Source organism: Protopterus annectens, chromosome 6.part0, assembly GCF_019279795.1.
Source record: "Protopterus annectens isolate FY-2018-M chromosome 6.part0, PAN1.0, whole genome shotgun sequence".
NCBI lineage: Eukaryota > Metazoa > Chordata > Ceratodontiformes > Protopteridae > Protopterus > Protopterus annectens.
This window is the reverse complement of record NC_056737.1, coordinates 1328011891-1328027752: the sequence shown is the minus strand read 5'-3', so window position 1 is coordinate 1328027752 and position 15862 is coordinate 1328011891. Positions and strand designations below refer to the sequence as shown.

At 47.2% G+C, this 15862-nt stretch overlaps 1 protein-coding gene across 1 annotated transcript in view; it reads left to right on the top strand.

Moving 5' to 3' along the window:
• STAM2 (signal transducing adaptor molecule 2) overlaps positions 1-15862 on the top strand; it is a gene marked incomplete in the record, with an annotated part of 1442819 nt that overhangs the window by 463432 nt on the left and 963525 nt on the right.

Below are 15862 nucleotides of genomic sequence, written 5' to 3'. Positions count from 1 at the left end.
CCTACTCCTGCCTGGGATCTTAATTTTGTTTTGGAAAAGCTGACTCTGCCTCCTTTTGAACCTGCAGCTACAGCTGAATTGAAGTTGTTGTCTTGGAAGACTGCTTTTTTGTTGGCTGTTACTTCTGCTAGAAGGGTATCTGAATTACAGGCCCTCATGGCAGTGGAACCTTTTCTGATTTTTCACAAGGACAGAGTTTCCTTACGTACTAATCCTACTTTTATGCCTAAAGTGATTTCTAATGTGGCATTGAACCAATCTATACATTTGCCTACTTTTTATGCTAACCCCCAAAATAAAGGGGAAAAGTTTTGCATTCTTTGGATGTACATAGGCAGTTAAGGTATTATTTGAGCAGAACCAAAGAGTTCAGAAGATCTCAACAATTATTTGTTTCTTTTGCTTTGACTTCACAAGGGAAAGCTGTCTCGAAACAAACTATTTCCAAGTGGATTGGCCATTGTATTACTTTTTGTTATTCTCATCATGGAAAGGATGTTCCAGTTGGAATCAGGCCTCATTCTACTAGGGCTACGGCCACCTCTACTGCTTTTTTGAGAGGGGTAGCTACTAAAGACATTCTAGAGGCAGCTACTTGGAGTTCTGTACATACCTTTACAAGGCATTATCATTTTCCTCTTTATTCTAGGTCTAGGGCTGGGTTTGCCACTGCAATCTTACAGGGCATGTTAGCAGCTCCTAATGCTATTTAGTTAGCCAGCCTCCCTTTTTTCCATTGCTCTGGGATTCTACCCATATGTAAGGACTGCAGCAATGGGAGACGAAGAACATAGTACAGTTTTGTACCTGCCATAAATGTAGATGTTCGAGGATCTCCATTGCTGCAGTCCAATTTTCCCTCCCTCCTTCCCCCTTTTCTTTTTTAGGTTGGGTTTTGGGTGGTGTTTTTTGCATTCTGACGTCTGAGGCAAGAAAGACTGAGGATATGGCGTCGGTCATGCGCATTTGTACAGGCACGTACTGACGTCAGTCTCGGGCGCCGATGACCGACGCCGGTTCTAGCCCTTTGGTATTCGGGCCGATTGTGGACAGCGGACTACCCATATGTAAGGACTGCAGCAATGGAGATCCTCGAACATCTGCATTTATGGTAGGTACAAAACTGTACTTTTCTGGCTGGGCGCCAGTCATTATCAGTTTTGTGCACTGCCCTTTGGTCTCACCACAGCCCCCAGGGTGTTCACCATGCATGGCAGTAGTGACAGCTCACTTGAGACGCCAGGGATTCCAGGTGTTTCTGTATTTGGACGACTGGCTCCTGATTGGCCTCCACCAGGCATCTACTCATCCAAAACAGGGATGCCACCATTCAACTTTGTGCTCAACTAGAGATCTCCATAAACTAGGAAAAATCTGCATTACTGCCCTCGCAATCTGTGATTTTTATAGGCGCAGAGGTAGACACAGTGGATATGGCAGTTCATCTCCCCGCCGAAAGAGCACAAAACCTCATCTCACAAGTTCAGCGTCTTCTTCCGCTTTGGAAAGTCAAAGCAAAATGGGTTCTTGAACTCCTCTGTATGATGGCCTCAGCCATTCTGTTAATACCTTTAGCCAGGTTGCACATGAGAATCCTCCATTGGCACTCGTCTTCCCAGTGGTCAGTCCAATATCTACCGCGGAGTCACCCTATCCTGCTGACGGAATCGTGCAAAAAGGACCTTCATTGATGGATAGCCCCCAAGCACTTGTTCACGGGAGCTCCCTTTGTTCCTGCACAACCCGTTGCCACTGTGACCACGGATGCCTCCCAGGTCGGGTGGGGGGGGGGGCATTATCTTTGCAGAACTGTCCACGGCACATGGTAAGAACACATGGCTCATCTGCATATCAGTGTTCTGGAGATGAGAGCGGTGCTTCTAGCATTGCAAGCACTTCAGGATGTTCTTCCTCCAGGGATGATTGCGATACAATCGGACAACATGTCGGTTGTGTGGTATATCAACAAACAGGGTGGTACCAGATCTTACCCACTCTTTCGAGAGGCCATGCAAGTTTGGGAATGGGCAATTTCTTCCCAGCACTTTCTGGTGGCAACGCACATTCCGTGGGCAACCAACGTGATAGCCGACAAGCTAAGCCGGGCAATCTTACTGCCTCACGAGTGGTCTCTGAAATGGGAAATAGTGGAACAGATTTTCCGGAGATGGGGACAGTCTTGCTGCGACCTTTTTGCCAGCCCAGTCAATGCCAAGTGCAGCTGCTATTTTTCCCTGATTCCCCTTCCGGGGAAAACACCCATGGGACTTCTGTATGCCTTTCCTCCATTCCCTCTTATCCCCAAAGTGATTCAGAAAGCCAATTGCCTGGGAAGCAAGTTGATCCTCATTGCTCCTTACTGGCCTCATCGGGTCTGGTTCTCCTTCGTCGAGCCTCTTCTCCTGGACGAGCCTTGGATTCTGGACCCAGTTCCAGATATATTGACCCACTTGTCGGGTTCGCTACATCCCGCTCTCCACACCCTCAAATTGACAGCATAGCTGCTCTAGTTCCATCTCTAGTCAGGCTTCATGATGTTTCTTCCACAGTGTCACATATTCTCTTATCCTTGCATAAACTCCCAGCCAGAAGGCTGTATGACAGTAAAGGGTAAAGGTTTTCTATTTGGGCATAGAAAATTAACGTGGATCCTTGCACCGCTCCTATTCCCTTGATTCTGGAATTCCTTTCGGAGCTTTTTCAGCAGGGATCTGTAGCGGCCACCATCAAAGTACATTGGGCGGCAATCTCTCATTTTTTTTAGGGTCCCCAAATGCCAACCTTATGTCTCATAAGTTATGCAAGACTTTCTTGAGAGAGGCCACTTTACTGAGACCACCATTAAAGAACCTGTGGCTTCTTGGGACTTTGTTGTCCAAGTTGACATACTCTCCCTTTGAACCTTCTGACTCATCTTTTTTAAAATATTTGTCTTGGAAGACTGTGATGTCCTTCAAGGATGCATCTGCAGTCATCACATATAGGTTGTCCTGCCTCAGGCAGCCCTTCGGTCGGCCGGATTCCAAAGTCTGGGTCCGGCGCCGGCTGATGTCGCCCCTTCCCCGACGTCAGAGCGCCTGGGGTATAAAAGCGTCAGCCGACGCCATCTTCCTCAGTCTTTCTTGCCGCGTGGTGCCCGAAGCAGAAGCAGTTCGCAAGTGCTGGTCGGCCAGCTCCTGTAATTCAGCTAAACTGAAGACTTCAAAAGCTAAGTACCCCGTTGGGGACTCTTTCTTGCCTCAGCCGATGTCAGATAAAATTAATAATTGCTTAACTTGTGGGAAACAAATACCTCATAAAGATTTCCACTCTTACTGCCTACCTTGCCCAGGCCCAGACCACGATGTCTCGGCCTGTTCTGCCTGTGCTTCCTTTAACCGACGCACTCTAAGACGTCGGTCGGAGTTTACAGAGGAATTTTTTGGGGCTAGTTTTGCTTACAAAATGCCGTCGGAGACTCCGACTTCACATTTAATACAGAAACGGAAGGACAAGGACCGACACACGCGGTCCGCGGTTTCGGCTGAAACCACGGCCAGGCCTACCGCGAGTGTCTCGGTCTCGGCTGAAACTGAGTCCTTGGTACTACCGTCCACCGAAACCGTACAACCGACAACCTCGGCCCCGGAGGCCACTTCTGTATCAGTTGTTGAATCTCCATTGGAATCTGGTGTCCAGGGACCTTCCGACACCATTCCCTTAGACAAAACTACACCAGCACGTGGTGCAGCCAGGCCTCCTGCATCCATGTCTATTAAGGCATTCTCTAGGGCTAAAGCTGCTAAACACTCAAAATCTGTGCCTCCCAGGGTTATCCCTCAGGGACCCACTACAGGTTCTCAGATCCTTAGTCTAGCAGAGGACCATATTTCATTAATTAGGGGCTCTCAGCCTCATCCAGACAGGGCCTCTCAACCTCCTACAGGAAAAAGGCCCAGGGTTGAGCCCTCTGATCCCCTCTCCTCAGATGAGGCCTCTGATGGCTCAGCTCTCTCGGACTACCAGGAGGAGGCTTTTCCGGCCTACGAGGATTCAGATGCAGAGGAATCTATCCCTTCGGCCTCCCCTCCTGAAGAACTGTCTTTTGGGGAAACTCTGCACACTATGAGGGAGCATTTCCAATGGCAGGGCCAGGAATTCTCTGATTCCAGGAAGAGATTAAGGACCTTCTTGCATTTGCCTCAGCATAGACCTTTGGCTATTCCCCCTGATGTCCTTCAAGAATGCAACTGCAGTCATAACATGTGGGTTGCCCTGCCTCAGGCAGCCCTCGGTCGGCCGGATTCCAAAGTCTGGGTCCGACGTCGGCTGATGTCGCATTTCTCACCGACGTCAGAGCGGCTGGAGTACATAAGCATCAGCCGACGCCATTTTCTTCAGTCTTTCTTGCCGCGCGGTGCCCGAAGCAGAAGCAGTTCGCAAGTGCCGGTCGGTCAGCTCCTGTATTCTACGATACCGAAGTCATCAAAAGCTAAGTACACCGTTGGGGACCTTTTCTTGCCTCAGCCGATATCAGAAATTACTGAAAAAGTTAACAATTGTCTTTTTTGTGGTAAACAAATACCTCATAAGGATTTCCACTCTTACTGCCTCCCTTGCCTGGGCCCAGACCACGACGTCTCGGCCTGTGTAGCCTGTGCTCGCTTCAACAAGCGCACTCTCAGGCGCCGGGCGGAGTTCGCTGAAGATTTTTGCGATAAATTTGCCTACACCATGCCGTCGGATCTTCCGACATCGCAAACTCCCAAAAAGCGAAAAGACCGGGACCGACATCCTTGGCCCGCGTCTACCACCAACTCCACGCCAAAACCTAGTGCGAGTGCTCAAGTTCCCTCTGAGACGGTCTCTCCACCGCTCCGAACCGAAGACACCGTGACACGACTCCGATTCCAGACATTACTCCAACGCCAGTTATAGACTTTCCTCCGGATACCGAAACCGAGGAAATGCCCGAGACCATTGCTGTAGACAAGGTCACGCCTGCACGTGGAGCTGCCAGGCCCCCTGTGGCCATGTCTATTAAGGCCTACACTAGGGCTAAGGCAGCCAGCAAAACAAAGCATATTACTTCTAAATCCTTACCTCAGCCGACTCCGGAGACACAAATTATGTCCATGGCTGCTGATTTAATTTCCATGATTAGAGGTTCACAGGCCCATCCTGAGAGAGCATCCCAGCCTCCTCCTGATAAAAGGCCCCGGGTTGAACCCTCTGACCCTACTCCTTCAGATGAAGACTCTGAGGGCTCTGTCCACTCTGATTGCCAGGAAGAGCTCTTCCAGACCTATGAGGACTCGGATGCAGAAGATTCCATCCCTTCGGCTTCCCCTCCTGAGGATATTTCTTTTGGGGAAGTTCAGCACACCATGAGGGAACATTTCAAGTGGCAGGGTCAGGAATATTCTGATTCTAGGAAACGCCTTAGGACTTTCCTTAAGAAGCCTCAGCACAGGCCCTTAGCTGTTCCTCCTGTACTTGATGATGTCCTTCAAGGATGCATCTGCAGTCCTAACAAATGGGTTGTCCTGGCCTCAGGCAGCCCTTCGGTCGGCCGGATTCCAAATTCTGGGTCTGGCCTCGGCTGATGTCGCACTTCACCCGACGTCATAGCTGCAGTTCAGCAAGTATAAAGGCATCAGCCGACGCCATTTTCCTCAGTTTTTCTTGCCGCGTGGCGCCCGAAGCAGAAGCTGTTCGCAAGTGCCGGTCGGTCAGAACCAGAGATTGCTACTACCGAAGACTTCTAAAAAGCTAAGTACCCCATTGGGGACTCTTTCTTGCCCTCAGCCGATGTCAGAAAAAGTGAATAACTGTTTAACTTGTGGGAAACAAATACCTCATAAAGATTTCCACTCTTACTGCCTACCTTGTTTAGGCCCAGACCACGACGTAGCAGCTTGTCTAGCCTGTGCTTCCTTCAACTGACGAACACTTAGACGTCGGTCGGAGTTTGCAGACGAGTTTTCCGGCTCCGCTTTTGCTTATATCATGCCGTCGGAGACTCCGACTTCACATTTAGCTAAAAAGCGTAAGGAAAAGGACCGACACTCGCGGTCCGTGGTTTCGGCCGAAACCGCGGCTAAGCCAACCGCTAGTGTCTCGGTTTCGGCCGAAGCCGAGTCCGCGGTTCTGCCTTCGGCCGAAAGCATGCCTCCTTCTACCGAGGCCTCTTCCAGCATGGCTGAATCTGCTACTGAAAATCCACCTGCTCTCACAGTTTCTCAGGAATTATCAGATACTATCCCCTTAGATGTATCTACTCCTGCACGTGGAGCTGCTAGGCCCCCTGCATCCATGTCAATTAAGGCTTTTGCCAGGGCTAAAGCAGCTAAATCTTCAAAGGCCGTGCCTGCTAAAGCCCCCTCTCACAGGCCTAGCTCTAGTACTCAAATGCTTAGTCTAGCAGAGGATCTCATTTCTTTGATCAGGGGAACCCAGTCTCACCCTGACAGGGCCTCTCACCCACCTCCAGAGAAGAGGCTTAGAGCAGAGCCCCTGAGCCAGTTTCTTCAGATTATTCCTCTGATGATTCAGAAAATACAAATCCTCCAGAGGGCCCTTATTCTCCATATGAGGACTCTGATGCAGAGGATTCCATACCTTCTGCCTCTCCTCCTGAGGAATTTTCTTTTGGGGAAACCTTGCATGCTATGAGGGAACAATTTCAATGGCAGGGCCAGGATTTTTCAGACTCTAGGAAAAGGCTTAGGACCTTTTTGCATTTACCACAGCATAGGCCTTTAGCTATTCCTCCAGTGCTTACAGTTGTGGATGATGCATTTAATGATGCTTGTACTGCCCCTGACTCACTGCCTCCGGCCCCTGCTAAGCCCGACAGATACTTCAGGGTTCCGGACACACATTATCATTTGTATAAGGCTCCTATTGCAGATCCTGAAACTATTTCACAGGGCCCCAAAGCTGTAACAGCTGCCTCTGCCAAAAACCCCCTCCCCTCTGAAAGAGAATCTAGGGCAATGGAGATGGGGTAAAAAGTTTATACTTCTGCTACTCTTTCGGCTAGGGCCTTAAACTGTCAATTCCACATGATTCAGTATCAGGAATTTCTGTTAGATCAGCTCACTAAAAACTGTCCTCCTGAACCTTTAGACCGTAAGTCCCTTCAGGATTTGGTGCATAACACTCAGCAGGTCAGTAATCATTCCTTAAAATGCGGCTATGATGCACTGGAGGCTTCCTTTAGATCAGCTATGACTGGTACAGTGGTCAGAAGGCATGCATGGTTAAAAGAGCAATCCTTACCAGACCATGTAAAGTCAAAGCTTCTAGATGCTCCCATGGAAAAGCACAGTTTGTTTGGTTCCCCTGCACAGCAAGTGTTGAAGAAGGTGGAAGAAAAAGCTAAATCTGTCCAGACAGTCAAGGATTTCTTACAGGTCCAGCCTCTGAGGTTTAGTAGGAACTGGCCTTCCAAGAATTGGTCCTTTCCAGACACCACCAGAGCACAGAGAAGCAGAAATAGACGCCCTAGAGGCAGAGGTCAATCCAGAGGTGCCTACAGGGGACGTCAGTGGCAGCCTAACAGCCGGAGAACTACTGCCACAGATCCAGCCACTACCACTTCTACAGGACAATCACAGTGACTTGGCTCTGAAACCGCCTAGCAGGGAACAACTGGCAGCACCCTTAGGCGGAAAATTAGCCTTATTTTCAGTAAATTGGCATTACATTACAGGAGACAAATGGATTTTACAGACAATAGACAAGGGCTACAGGTTTCACTTCCATACTCTTCCAAGGAAGAGAGGAATGCCAAACCTACCTCCAAACCAAAGGACAAACGCTCTACAGCAAATAGACCACTTACTACGGATGAGAGCTATAGAAAAGGTACCGGCTATGGAACAAGGACAAGGATTTTATTCAAGGCTTTTCCTAGTACCAAGAAAGAAAAACCAATGGAGACCTATCCTCGACCTGTCCGCTCTAAACACATATCTCATTGTTCCAAAATTCAAAATGCTGACCCTACAGCAACTTCTTCCCATGCTGGGCAAGGAGTCTTGGCTGGTGACTCTGGATCTCAAGGAGGCATACCTGCACGTCCCCATACGACCAAATTGCAGAAGATACCTCAGATTTCTTGCAGGATAAGAGCATTATCAATTCTCAGCATTGCCTTTTGGCTTATCTACTGCGCCCAGAGTATTCACGAAATGCCTGGCATCAGTAATTGCTCATTGCAGGCTTCAGGGAATTCAAATTTATCCATACCTGGACGACTGCCTGTTACAAGCGGACAGCAAAGACAAATTAACAAAAGATTTGAAAAAGGTTATTCACCTGCTGCAAGCCCTGGGATACACAGTCAACACAAAAAAGTCAAGGCTGATACCATCCCAAAGGATAACTTTCCTGGGTGCAGAACTGGACACATCAAACCAGATGGCATTCCTCACAGCAGAAAAACAGAAGCAGCTACCACTCTATTTCATGGCATTAACAATGCAGAACCAGCTTACAGCAAGGAAAATCCTGCAAGCCCTGGGTTACATGGCATCCTGCATAATAATAATTCCACATGCCAGACTACATATGAGGAAGTTGCAATGGTACCTCAGGAATTTATGGTCTCAGCACAAGCACAGCCTAGAAACCCAAATTCCAATAATTCCATGCCTGAAGCAAGAATTCCAGTGGTGGGCCCAGGCCTGTCAATTGAACAAAGGACTGCCCTTCCACAGGCCTCACCCAAGCCAGACTATCACCACGGACGCCTCAGACCTCGGTTGGGGGGCACACATGGTGGACAAGTGCATACAAGGCTTATGGACTCAAGACCAGATGAACCTACACATAAATCAAAAAGAGATGCTGGCAGTAAAACAGGCAATTCAGACATTCAGACCATTTCTTCAACAGGGTCATTTGCTGATAAGGACAGACAACACCACGGTTATGTGGTATATCAACAAACGGAGGCACACATTCATATCCTCTATGCCGGATGGCAATGGACCTCTGGAATTTGGCCCTGAGCCTCAACATTCAGCTCCAAGCCATATTCGTGCCAGGAAAAGAAAATATACTAGCAGACATCTTAAGCAGAACCACCACGGATGCCCACGAATGGATGCTGCATCCAGACATCTTCATAACCATCACAAGGAAATGAGGACTGGCAGAAATAGACCTGTTCGCATCCCCACACAACCACCAATTGAAAAAATTCTGCACAAGGACATACCACCCACTTGCTTGGAAGGTGGACTCCCTATCCTTCAGTTGGGAAAACCTGACAGCATATGCATTCCCACCTCTTCCTTTGATGCACAAAGTGCTATTGAAGATCAAAGAAGATCACCCGAGGATCATCTTGATAGCTCCAGATTGGCCGAGGCAACATTGGTACCCGCTACTGAGGAGTATGTCCCGGGGACACGCATGGCCTCTACCCCTACTACCTCTACTGCTAACACAGAACAACTTCAAAATCCTGCATCCAAACTTGAAAACACTGCAGCTAGCTGCTTGGAACATTACATAAGGAAAAATAACCCAGATTTATCTCAAAGGGTTAAAGACATTATCTTGGAGGCTCGCAGACCCTCAACAAGGAAAACTTATTCAGCAAAATGGAAAAGATATCTCATTTGGAGTGCAACAAAAGGAGTAGATGCATCATTGGCAAACATAGCTAACATCCTGGAATACTTAGCAGAGCTTTTCCACAATGGTCTGTTTTACTCCTCCATTAAGATTCATGCATCAGCAATTTCAGCAGAATACAACATGGATCCTCCAGTCTTTTCTCAACCTCTACTCAGGCAGTTTCTCAGAGGAATTAAAAATGTAAAGCCACCAAGGAAACCACCATTGCCTACTTGGGACTTGAACTTTGTGTTAGAAAAGTTGACACTCCCCCCTTTTGAACCAGCAGCAACAGCAGAATGACAGTACTTATCTTGGAAGACTGCATTCCTGCTTGCAATCACTTCAGCTAGAAGGGTTTCTGAATTACAGGCATTAATGGCAGTACAGCCCTTCCTTATCTTCCATCAGGATAGAGTGTCCATGAGAACTAATCCTACCTTTATGCCAAAGGTGGTCTCCAGGGTATCATTAAACCAAGCAGTACACCTACCAACATTCTTCCCCAACCCACAGAACAGGGGGGAAAGATTGCTGCATACCTTGGATGTACACAGACAATTGCGCTACTACCTGGACAGAACCAAGAACAATAGAAAAACTGACCAGCTTCTGGTAGCATATGCAACAGGAATGGAAGGAAAAGCAATTTCAAAACAAACAATCTCAAAATGGATAGGAAATTGCATTAGATTTTGTTACTCTTTTCATGGAAAGGCAACTCCAGGAAACATCAGACCTCATTCCACAAGGGCTACAGCCACTACTACAGCTTTCTTACGAGGAGTGGCTACCAAAGACATTTTAGAGGCTGCTATTTGGAGCTCCGTGCATACATTTGCCAAGCATTGTAATCTGCCTTTATACTCCAGATCCCGAGCAGGTTTTGCCACTGCTGTTTTGCAAGGGATCTTAACTACACCATAAACTCTTAGTGCCTCCTTAGTGCCTCCTCCCCCAGTTTGGCTATGGTATTCTACCCATTTGTTAGGACTGCAGATGCACCCTTGAAGGACATAAGTACAGTTTTGTACCTACCATAAATGTAGATGTCCGAGAGGTATGCATCTGCAGTCAGGATTACCCACCCTCCTTCCCCTCTGTGGTACTCCTAGGGTATTTGCCCATCTTGTAGCTAGCTGGGGGAATCTATTATGGTGTATTTGTTTGTATATATGTATATACATGTTTATTTCTATTTGCTCTCTATTGTTTGGAAACATTTGCATTTATCCAAATTTAGCCTTCCTAGAGGGCACCTGGCATCTGGGGCAAGAAACACTGAGGAAAATGGCGTCGGCTGATGCCTTTATACCCGCTGAACTGCAGCTATGACGTCGGGTGAAGTGCGACTTCAGCCGAGGCCAGACCCAGACTTTGGAATCCGGCCGACCGAAGGGCTGCCTGAGGCCAGGACAACCCATTTGTTAGGACTGCAGATGCGTACCTCTCGGACATCTACATTTATGGTAGGTACAAAACTGTACTTTCTGGATGATTTGTATTCTGACTCTAGTGCTACCCCTGATTCGCTTCCTCCTGCTCCAGCCAAGCCAGACAGGTATTACAGGGTCCCAGAAACTCATTCCCATTTATTCAGGGCCCATACTGCTGATTTGGAAACTATTTCCCAGGGGCCTAAAGGAGTTTCAGCCTCCACCTCAAAAAATCCTTTGCCCTCCAACAGGGAAGCAAGGTCATTAGAGAGATGGGGCAAAAAGGTTTACACATCCACTACCTTATCTATGAGAGCTTCAAATGGTCTTTTTCATATGTTACAATATCAGGATTATCTCTTAGAAGATTTACAAAAAACATTAGCTTCTCCTGATCCTTTAGACAGGAAGACTTTGCAGGAAGCTGTACATAACACTCAGCAAGTAAGCAATCACTTCCTGCAGTGTGGATATGATGCACTGGAAGCTTCATGTAGGGCAGCTATGACAGGGGCAGTGATTCGTAGACATGCTTGGTTAAAAGATCAACCTCTACCAGATCATGTAAAGCAAACTTCTGGATGCACCGTTGGAAAAGAACAAGCTTTTTGGTGCAAATGCTAAGGAGGTGTTAAAGACCATCGAAGAAAAAGCAAAATCAGTTCAGACTGTGAAAGATTTCCTCCAGGTTCAACCCCCCAGATTCAGTAGGAATTGGCCTTCAAAAAACTGGTCCTTTCCTAATCCAGAAAAGTTTCAAAGGGGTAAGAACAGACGTGGCCAAGGAAGAGGCCAATACAGAGGCCCTTACAGGGGACGACAATGGCAGCCAGGAAACCAAAGAAGTGACGCAGGGGTTTCACCTGCCCAACAACCACAAACTCAATGACTTTCCTCTACTACCGCCTACCAGGGAACAACTAGAAGCTCCCTTGCGCGGAAATTATCTCTGTTTGCAGAAAACTGGCACAGACTGACAAAGGACAAATGGATTTTGGACATTATAGACCGAGGGTACAGGTTTCATTTTCATACCTTACCAAGAAAACAAGGCATGCCAAACCTACCATAAAATCAAAGGGCAGAGGCTATCAAGCAAATCACTCTGCTGACTCGAATGAAAGCAATAGAAAGAGTTCCACAACAAGAACAAGAACAGGGTTTTACTCAAGACTGTTCCTTGTTCCAAGAAAAGAATCTCAGTGGAGACCAATACTGGACTTGTCCGCATTAAACACCTTTCTCATAGTACCAAAGTTCAAAATGCTGACTCTACAGCAACTCCTTCCCATGCTGGGCAAGGGGTCTTGGCTGATTACTCTGGACCTCAAGGAGGCATACCTGCATGTCCCTATCAGACACAGCTGCAGAAGATACCTCAGATTTCTTGCAGGGCCAGAGCATTATCAATACTCAGCATTGCCATTTGGCTTATCTACTGCGCCCAGAGTATTTACAAAATGCCTGGCTTCAGTAATTGCTCATTGCAGGCTCCAGGGTATACAAATTTATCCGTACCTGGACGACTGCCTCATACAAGCGGACGACAAATTGATGTTGACAACAAACCTGGATTATGTCATACGATTACTTCAAGCTCTGGGATACACAGTCAACTTCCAAAAGTCAAGACTGCAGCCATCCCAGCAAATAATCTTCTTAGGAGCCAAACTAGACACAGCCTCTCAGATGGCTTACCTGACAGAAGCCAAGCAAGAGAAGTTAACTCATTACTTCAAAGGTTTAGCAAAACTCACCCAGATGACTGCAAGGAGATTCCTACAGGCCCTGGGTTACATGGCATCCTGCATTCTACTGGTTCCATTAGCAAACTACACATGAGAAAGCTTCAATGGTACCTAAAAGCATTTGGTCTCAACACAGCAACAACTTGGAGACAATCATACCACTCATTCCATGCCTACAAAAGGAATTCCTATGGTGGGCCTCGGTGAGCCAGGCAAACACAGGTATGTCATTCAAAAAACCACAGATAACACAGACCATGACTACAGACGCCTCAGACCTTGGCTGGGGCTTACATGGAAGGCAGGTGCATACAAGGACAATGGTCTCCAAAGGAAACACATCTGCATATAAACCAAAAGGAAATGCTGGCAGTAATGCATGCCATCGAGGCTTTTCAACACCAACTCCAGCAAGGCCATTTAATGATACGGACAGACAACACCACTGTGATGTGGTACATAAACAAGCAGGGGGCACCCACTCTTACCCCCTTTGCAGACTGACAATGCAGCTTTGGGAGAAATCACTGAGCCTAAACATCCAGTTACAATCCCAGTTTGTTCCAGGAAAAGACAATGTGTTGGCGGACAGCCTAAGCAGGAATTTCACAGATCCACACGAGTGGAGTTTACATCCAAGGCCTTCAGACAACTCACTGACATGGGGCAAGCCAAAAGTGGACCTATTTGCCTCTCACCTCAACCATCTTCTACCAAAATTTTGCACAAGGACATACCATCCAAAAGCTTGGAAAATAGATGCCCTCTCATTCAACTGGAACTCCCTAGCAATCTATGCATTCCCACCTCTGCCACTGATGACCTCAGTATTACTAAAGATCAAAGCAGAGAAACCCAAGGGAATCATAATAGCTCCGGATTGGCCAAGACAACACTGGTACCCACTACTACGGAGCATATGTCACACCAGGAGGTGGGCCCTCCCTCAGTGGCCTCTACTTTGGACTCAACACAATTTCGAAACACTGCATCCAAACCTTCAGACACTGCAGCTAACAGCCTGGGAATCCCATAAATAACTTCAGCTTATCTCTCTCTAAGGAAGTTCAGCGGATACTAACAGAGGCTCGAAGACCATCCACCAGAAAGGTTTACTTAGCAAAGTGGAAAAGATTCAGTAATTGGAATACCAGCAAGGGACATGATGCATCATTGCTGAACATCCCACTTATCTTGGAATATTTGGCAGATATGTTAAAGAACGGCCTCTCATATTCTTCCATAAAGATACATGCATCTGCTATTTCAGCTAGATACAACTCTGATCCTCCTGTTTTCTCTCACCCCTTACTAAGACAATTCCTCAGGGGAATCAAGAACATTAAGCCACCAAGAAAGGCCCCAGTGCCAGCCTGGGACCTCAATTTTGTCTTAGAAAAACTGACTGTACCTCCTTTTGAGCCAGCAGCTTCAGTTGACTTGCAATTTCTCTCATGGAAGACGGCTTTCCTGTTGGCAATTACCTCAGCAAGAAGGGTTTCGGAGCTACAGGCCCTAATGGCAATACCACCCTTTATTATTTTCCACAGAGACAGGGTTTCATTAAGGACCAACCCTACTTTTATGCCAAAGGTGGTATCTAGGGTTTCTCTAAATCAAGCCATTCATCTGCCTGCTTTCTTCCCCAATCCTGAGAATAAGGGGGAAAGACTTTTGCATACCTTGGACATTCACAGACAACTTCGATACTACCTGGACAGAACCAAGGCCAGTAGGAAGTCTGAACAACTTTTTGTAGATTACGCCCCTGCAGTCCAAGGAAAAGCAATTTCAAAACAGACTATTTCTAAATGGATTGGACATTGCATCAGATTCTATTATTCCTTTCATGGAAAGACTGTTTCAGCCAATGTCAGACCACATTCCACCAGAGCTACAGCCACCTCTACAGCATTTTTAAGAGGGGTGCCTACCAAGGACATTCTAGAAGCTGCTACATGGAGCTCCGTGCATACATTCTCCAAACACTACAATCTCCCTCTATATTCCAGATCCAGAGCAGGCTTTGCTTCGGCAGTCCTGCAGGGTTTGATTGCCACACCATCTCTTTCCTAGTGCATACCTGCTCCCCCAGCTAAGCTATGGTATTCTACCCACATGTTATGACTGCAGTTGCATTCTTGAAGGACATAGTACAGTTTTGTACCTACCATAAATGTAGATGTCCGATAGACATGCAACTGCAGTTGATTTTCCTCCTCCATACCCCTCTATGCCTAGGGTCCACTCCTATCCCTGTTACTCTTAGCTGGGGATATCTGTTATGGTGTATTTGTTTTATTGCTCATTTATTTGTTTGGAATCCTGTTTTTGTCTTCCAATTTGATTACAGCCTTCCTTGGAGGGCACCTGGCATCTGGGGCAAGAAACACTGAAGAAAATGGCGTCGGCTGATGCTTATGTACTCCAGCCGCTCTGACGTCGGAGAGAAGTGCGACATCAGCCGACATCGGACCCAGACTTTGGAATCCGGCCGACCGAGGGCTGCCTGAGGCAGGACAACCCACATGTTATGACGGCAGTTGCATGTCTATCGGACATCTACATTTATGGTAGGTACAAAACTGTACTTTTTGAATGTCATTGATGATGTGTACTCTGAATGTAGCACAACCCCTGACACTCTCCCTCCGGCTCCTGCCAAACCCGATAGGTACTACAGGGTCCCGGAATCACACCTTTTCCTTTACAAGGCCCACTCTGCTGATCCAGAAACTATGTCCCAGGGCCCTAAAGGGGTTGCAGCTGTCACTACAAAAAATCCACTCCCCTCTGAAAGGGAGTCCAGGGCTTTAGAGCGATGGGGTAAAAAGTGTATACTTCTGCTACCCTTTCTATGAGGGTTTTAAACTGTCAATTTCATAGGATACAGTACCAAGAATATTTGTTAGATGAATTGCATAAAAAGCTGTCTTCACCTGAACCCCTAGATCGCAAATCACTTCAGGATCTGGTACATAACTCTCAACAGGTTAGCAACCATTTCTTGCAGTGTGGTTATGATGCATTGGAAGCTTCATGTAGGTCAGCTATGACAGGTGCAGT